The sequence below is a fragment of the Azolla caroliniana genome, unplaced genomic scaffold (genome assembly GCF_043228905.1).
Source record: "Azolla caroliniana isolate FFs.n. ecotype wild unplaced genomic scaffold, voAzoCaro1.0.p SCAF_5, whole genome shotgun sequence".
NCBI lineage: Eukaryota > Viridiplantae > Streptophyta > Polypodiopsida > Salviniales > Salviniaceae > Azolla > Azolla caroliniana.
In genome coordinates, this window is record NW_028230440.1 from 17,574,560 (window position 1) to 17,582,721 (window position 8,162).

Consider the following 8,162-nt stretch of genomic DNA (forward strand, 5'->3'; position numbering starts at 1 on the left):
GACCATTAGGTACAACGACAACTTGTGCATTGAAGATGTTTAGAAACTGTGTTGCATTGGAGAAGGACCCTGCTCAAGTTAACTTCATCAAAATGAGGATCACAGGAATCTAGGACTGTCCAGATCAGGATCAAGAAGTCGGAGCAAAACACATCAACGAGACAGAGATGTTCCAGATGACTTCACGAGAACCAATGGAACCAATTGATGAAGAAGCAGGGGAGCTGGTGGACCTGGAAGATGTAGCACAGTTTGACCATACATCAGATTCGGGAGAGCTTGGAGATGACACGAATGAAAACAGTCTAGAACAATCAGCGCCAGAGGAGCCTGCTCTGCCTGATTTGCTTATAGATTGATGTAGATGGCGTAATGTAAAAATTGAGGATTTTGAGGCATAATGTTCACCATCACTTCATATTATATTTGTATATGAGAACATATGTAATTGTTTATCGTTTAATTAAATTCACATGTTCATAATTTCCCTTTTTAATCATTATTGGAACCGTAGTTTGTATTTACATATAATTGGTCACCATGCTCTTCTTCAGTTTGAGATATTAACATGATATTGTAATTTCTCATTTCCGTTAGCATGAATGTATATGAAAAGGCGAATGTTTTTGATAATAAGAGGTTTTTAGTTACCTACGGTTCAAGTCTACTGGTTCCACATAGTATAAATGAATGTCGTACGTAGTTGTTACTCTTACCAATTACATTGTCATGAACTATATGACATTATACAATGAAACTATCGATATACCCGTCCAACAAGTGGGGTACTACTTTATTCCTAAACCCAAAACCACATATTTATAATTACGGTTTATGTAGTTTTACTCTACAATTTGAATATGGATACCAATTTTAGAACTTTATATTGAACCAAGTCTTCAATTGTGCTCCATGATATGCAAATTGACACGAATGTGGACACATATACAATTTAGTAATTGCTAGGTTTTTTATGTTCTATATTTAACCATCAAGTCGCAAAAGGGGTACGCATGCATCGTATATTTTCGATATCGGGCTAAAATAGGGTACTTTTCTACATCTAGCCAACTATACCAAAAGAGAATACGACATATTACCTATTTCAAATGACCCGGTGTTACAAAGATGAGTTGGATACAAGGTAGGGTTGGAGCTGAAGACTGGTGTTGATTCAAACTAATTTGATATGATCTATTTGTCTCTATTTATAGGTTTCTATAGAATAGCTTAGAGATTTCTAGAAAGTTCTAGAAAGTTCTAGAAGTTTCTCTGATACAATAATCACTATGAAAAGTAGCATTTATCATTTCACGTCCTGATAGGTTACCTTAATGGTTAAGCTTCGATTTCGTAACTCGAAGTCCTAGGTTCAAGTCCAGGTGAAGCATAATGTTCATGGATTCATGACACTATCCCTCCTCTTAAAATGACGAGTGGAAGGAGTTGTTAACAATGTAGGGTCGGGTTTGTTGGGATAGTGATGATGGAAGTCGTCGATAAGAGGTTGAGCATTACAAACATTATCAACAAGTTCCCATGTGCGATCGCTCGGGTTATACCCTAGCTAATCAACTAGATAATACAACTTATTGGGCACAATCTTAGAATCGAGAATGGAGGCTACCTCGTACTCTGGGCCATCAACAAGTTGGAGAGGAGGCGGCGGCGGCACGACACGATTGGGAATCAAGCTGGTGTGGCAAGGTTCCATAAGGGAGATGTGAAAGACTGGATGAAGCCGCAAATTTGCAGGAAGATCAAGAAGGAATGTTGCATCATTAAGCCGCTCCGTGATGATAAAAGGACCCCAACGTTTATAATCTAGCTTATCACATGGTCGAGTAGTCTTTATATGACAACGTAACAACCATACCTGATCACCAATCTTGAATGGAGACGGAAGACGATGTCGATCTGCATGGGTCTTATGTTGGGCTTGAGCTTTCTGAAGATGTGAAGACAACTCGGACTGGAGGTGTTGCAGTCGGTGGAGGTGCTGCTCCGCACTAGGGTTTAGTGAGATCACTAGAATGCCCAAGAGACACCATCGAGGATGGTTACTAGTATAGGCATAGAAAGGTGTGACCTTGGTAGAAGAGTGTATGGTGTTATTATACGCAAACTCTGCATGATGCAATATATGACTCCAATCATCTTGTTGATAACTGATGAAACATTGAAGATACTGCTCAAGTGTTTGATTTGTGCGCTCTGTTTGGCCATCAGTTTCAGGATGATATGATGAAGAGGGTTTGCAAGAGATTCGGAGCCCATTACATAGGTGCTTCCAAAAGTGAGAGATAAATTGCGGACCACGATCACTAATTATGTTGTTTGGAAGACCATGATGATGAAATACTTCACGCATAATGATATATGTTGTTTCTTGACTACTGATGCTCTTTACGTAGGGAAAAAAATGTGTCATCTTGGTAAATTGATCCACTACAGTTAAAATAGCATCAAAACCCTGTGAAGGTGGCAAATCTTTAATGAAATCCATAGAAATTGACTGCCATGGCTTGCTCGGAGTCGGCAATGGTTGTAACAACCCATAAGGATGATGCTTAAGCATTTTGGCTCAACAACATGTGTCACATGTGCGAACGTAATCTTCAACAAATTGTTGTAAATGAGGCCACCAAAATGATCGCTTCACTAGTTCCATGGTCTTGGCAATACCAAATTCTCTGGCCATATGGGCATCATGACAGTGCTCCAACACTCGAAGGTGTGGTGATCCATTAGGGACATAAAGGACATACTTGTAGAAAAGTAAGTTATCTTGCCACTTGAACTCCTTATATCGTCGAGATGGCCCTGGCAATGCATGATTTGGACCAAGGTGGGCGAAGACATCCTTGGTAAAATCATCAGAGTGAAGTTGTTGTCGAATAATATCAAGAAGACTTGAATCCAGTGGCGTGGCACAAACCGTGGTTGCTTGTAGCTTTGCTGGACCAAGGAGAACTTGCTTTTGATTGTCGAAAGCCGGATGTCCAAGGCGAAGTGCCAAATATGAGCATCGAGATAGAGCATCTGCTTGCCCTTGTTGTTTCCCTGGGCAGAAAATGATATTGAAATCAAAACGAGTTAAAAATTGGGTCCACCGAGCTTGTCGCCTATTTAGCACTCGAGTCGTCTGAAAATATGTAAGATTTTTGTGGTCACTATAAATGATGATTTGATAAGGTGAACCTTCCAAGAAATGTTGCCATTGCACAAAAGAGTCGACCACAACTAGTAACTCTTTGTCATGCACCTTGTAGTTTATCTCCGCAACATTAAATTTTCTTGGGTGAAACGCGACTGGATGCAACTACCCATCTTCACCTACTTGTGATAGTGTTGGGATTACGGTCCCTCCGGATGGGATGTCCGGAGATGAATGACGGCAAGCCCGGTTGCGGTTACGGAACCGGATGATGAAGAGTACCCGGCATGAAGCCGGATGAAGAGTACCCGGATGCGGATCCGGATGATGAAGAGTACCCGGCATGAAGCCGGATGAAGAGTACCCGGATACGGATCCGGATGATGAAGAGTACCCGGCATGAAGCCGGATGAAGAGTACCCGGATACGGATCCGGATGATGAAGAGTACCCGGCATGAAGCCGGATGAAGAGTACCCGGATACGGATCCGGATGATGAAGACCCCGGCTACGGAGCCGGATGACGAATGTACCCGGAGAGAGATCCGGATGCAGGGACATATTTGTGAATATGTTTGCTAAGAGCCCTTGAGGCTATATTTGTAAATATCCCGAAAGTCATATATGTATAAATATGACTTAGGGCAAACAGTTTTATGTTGTTGCTTATTTTTCATGAGAAGTGAGAGCAGCCGAGAGAGAGAGAGAGAGACGAAGAGGTCGTTGCCTCTGTGTATTACCGCCGCCTGTGGCGAGGACAGTGAGCTCAAGGTTGTTGCCTTGTAGCTTCACCATTGTACATCCCTGTTCATAGTGATAGTTGGAGGTTGAGGACTCCCGTGGTTTTTCCCATTTAGGGTTTTCCACGTAAAACATCCAGTGTACCTTTCTCTCTATTGTTTTGTGCTTTTTTTGTATTTACTGTTTTCTGTGAGTTAATCCCATTCCTCGGTTGTGGCCGAGCACTGGTCCGACAGATAGGATGCTCCCCAATGCAAAGTTGGATGCATCTGTCTCAATGGTAAATGACTTTTCTGGATCAACATGAGCTAAGATAGGAGTTGATGTGAATGCCTCTTTCAACTGAGTAAAGGATTTGTCTGCTTCACGGGTCCAAACAAATGCTTGATTTTTCTTGGTGAGTTGAGTGAGTGGCAATACAATCTTCGAATAATTCCATATGAATTTGCGGTAGAAGTTGGCAAATCCAAGGAAATGGTGGACATCGCGGACGAAACTTGGAGTATGCCATTCCAATATTGTTTTTCGATGGATCCATGATGATACCTTTGGATGAAATGGTATAACCCAAGAACTCAACTTCTTTGCAATCAAAACTGCACTTCTCTAGTTTGGCATAAAGACCATACTCTCTTAAGCGTTGGAGTATCTTCCGCACATGTATATCATGCTCTACATGTGTTCTGGAGTAAATCAATAGATCATCTAAATAGATGATGAGAAAGATATCTAGAAAATCTCAGAAAATTTCATTTGCCATATGTTGAAACACAATGGGAGCATTTGTGAGTCCAAAAGGCATTGCTGTATACTCGAAATGGCCATACCGAGTGCGAAATGCAGTCTTCCACTCATCTCCTGGTTGAATACAGACAAGATTATATGCACCCCTTAGATCAATTTTGGTAAAATTCTTTGCCCCACCAATGCGCTCTAAAAGACTGGAAATTAAAGGTAGAGCATACCTATTTCTTATTGTGACTTTATTTAATCCCTGATAATCCATGACCAAACGAAGTGAGCCGTCCTTTTTCTTCACGAAAAAGATAGGAGCACCAGTTGGAGACTTTGAATGTCGAATAAACCCACTTACAAGATTCTCATCTATGTATGCTTGAAGAACTTCAAGCTCCTTTGGTGGCATATTGTAGATCGGACCCCATGGTGGCTCTTTTCCTGGCTGTAGATCAATGGGACAATCGTATGGCCAATGCTTTGGAAGTACACTAGCTTTGACTTTGTCAAAGACATCAACATATTCTTGGTACTTTTTAGGAATGTAGACCTTTGACTTCCCTTGAGTGTCACTAGAAGGTGCAACTGATATGGCAAATAAGAATAAATCTTCTATTGAGAGATCAAGCTCAACTTAGTTTAGCTCTTTAGTCAACCATGTAACTTCGTAGTTACCTAGATAGAATCTAGTTAGAAGTGTTGACTATAACGCCTTAAATAGGACCTTGTACTTAAATGGGATATTCTAGATCCTCCACTCCTAAGTACATTTAATATAGAACTTACACTTTTGTACCTATATTATCCTCACACATGTGCACCCTTGCACATGAAATGTATATATACTTCATTGTAGGTATTTTTGTATTTGATGATGATGATAAAGCTAATTTAATATAGTTACTCATCCCCCGTCTTATGTTGTGCATAAGTGTATCTCTCTCTCTCTCTCTCTCTCTCTCTTCCTCTCTCTCACACACACACACATATCACTTAATCTTCCGCTTATCTACTAATCACATAATTAGGTACTAATTAACCCTTGCTTAATTACTTACCTTATTCTTAACATCTTCTTTTGCTCCTTCTTGGCATAATTGTTGTAAGGTGATGGTTGAAATCTGATGAAGAGGAACAACGTGTTTGGTAGAGGGTGAATTGGTAACATTATGGTTTTCAAGAGGAGGATCCTGGGTTCGACCCTTGACTATTATGGTTCCTTTTGAAGGGCACCTAATTTCTCATCGTCTCCAATCAATTCTTGGGTTGTGTAGCTCAAACCATGGCAAACCAAGGACTATTGGATGCTAAGGGCTACGGATTATGTTAAAGGAAACTACACATCCTAGATCACCTAAGAGTATGTGTATCAACTCAGACTCCTCGAATATCTTTCTAGAAGCTATGGGACGTCCATCAATCACTACTACAGAAACTGGGCAAGGAAGTTTATGCAAGGGTATTTGATGTTTTCGGGCAAATCTCTATCCGTGAAACAAGAATTGGCTCCAATCTAAGAGAGCTGGGACATGAAGTTGACAACTTGGTGTCCTAACTTGTACTTGTCCAACCAAACGACTCTTATTTTGACCGAACTTATTCGTTTGACTCTTCTAATTGGCTTAGGACCTCAAACTTATTGGATAGAGTTGGATTACTAGAATCATTGGTTGGCATAGTTTCGACGATGCTAGACTCATTTCTATTATCATAGTTAATGTGATGTACCTGACGTCTCGGTCTGTGTGGGTAGTGAATGATAATATGTCCTGGACCTCCACAATATAAGCATAGTCAATTTGCTCGATGATGTTGTTTCTCTTCATCCGATAACGGTCCTCGTCGCTAGGTCATATCAATCTCCATTGGTGTTGGGCTACGTGCTTGCCGTGGAGTTGGGATGGGGCTATATTGTTGCCTTGGAGATTGTGTTGTCATTGATGCATAAGTTTGCGTAAATCTTGATCTTGTTTGTTGATGTTGTCGCTCAGACCGACGCTCAAAAAGCTGATTATCACACCATACTGCTCAGCTAATAGCTTCTATAAGGGATTTTGGATCCTCAGGGAAGGTAAGAAGTAAATTGTTTACATCTCCACGAAGGCCCGAACGAAACTACTCCATTAGGGCTTGTTCCTCCCTAGGAAAATCACTTGCAATGAGATGAAAATTGACTGCATTCTATTCTAATAAACCCACTCTTCTCTTATCAATCCATTCTCCTCTATTCTTCTATTCTCTTATACCTTCCTTCAATTGTTCAATCTCTTGCTTTGTTCTGACAGTTTGATTTGAACTAATTTGATATGATCTATTTGTCTCTATTTATAGGTTTCTATAGAATAACTTAGAGATTTCTAGAATGTTCTAAAATGTTATGAACCTAGAATATTCTAGGATGTTCCAGAAGATTTCTAGAATGTTCTAGAAAGTTCCAGAAGTTTCTCTGATACAATAATCACTATGAAAAGTAGCCTTTATCATTTTACGTCCTGATAAGTTACCTTAATGGTTAGGCTTCGAATTTTGTAATACGAAGTCCTGGGTTCAAGTCTAGGTGAAGCATAATGTTCATGGATTCATGACAAATAGTACATGAGAATCATGCTCTTCTTGAGTCTTCGAATAAACTAGTAGATCATCCAAATAGATGATCAAACAAATATCCAAGAGATCTCGGAATATATCCTTTGCCATGTGCTGGAAGACTGATGGCGCATTGGTGAGACCGTATGGCATAACCGTATACTCGAAGTGCCCGTATTGGGTGCGAAAAGAGGGCTTCCATTCATCTCCTGTGTTATGGGCATGACCATTTAATATCCCGTGGTGAGAATTTACCGTAGTATTCTATACACGTGGATAAGTGTGAGGGTTAAACGAGAGTGTAAAGAAGGGGAGGATTACTTTTAATCCTCGGGATTGAGACAACCCATTAGGTCAAGTGTGAACTTGCCCGGGGGCCTTGGGTATCGCTATAAATAAGAGGCCTAGCTACCCTCATTTGATCATCTTTTTGACTACATCGAGACTCTGCTCTTGTGGTGGGTCAACTCTTGTAGTGAGCGCGCCAACACCAGGTACGACTCGATGCCACGACGGTGGTATGGGACACCGATCGAGGCTCGAGTCCGTCTCGATCCCTTCGCTCGGGGGTGGTCAGGTGGATCGGCACCCTTCTTTCTCTTTCTCCTTTCTATCTATCATTAGTTTATCCTTATCTTAAGCTTACTTTAGTACCTAGATCTCTAATATTTGGTATCAGAGCTATGTACTAATGTTTCTTTGTTTGTCTTTTGTCTTTTGATTGATGGTGATCAATCGATGTGCGGTCGGCCTTGATCCAGACAACGATCAACAAAGAACTTCGGTAACTCTTTCCGTAATTTTTTTTTTTTTCTATTCTCTCTTCTCCCATCTAATCATGTGTTTAGTTTATATGTCATTTTTTTTCATTAAGTCAATGATGTTGTAGTGGTCTTTAATTGATTACCTAAAACGTTTACATATGTGCACGAGGTCAATATCT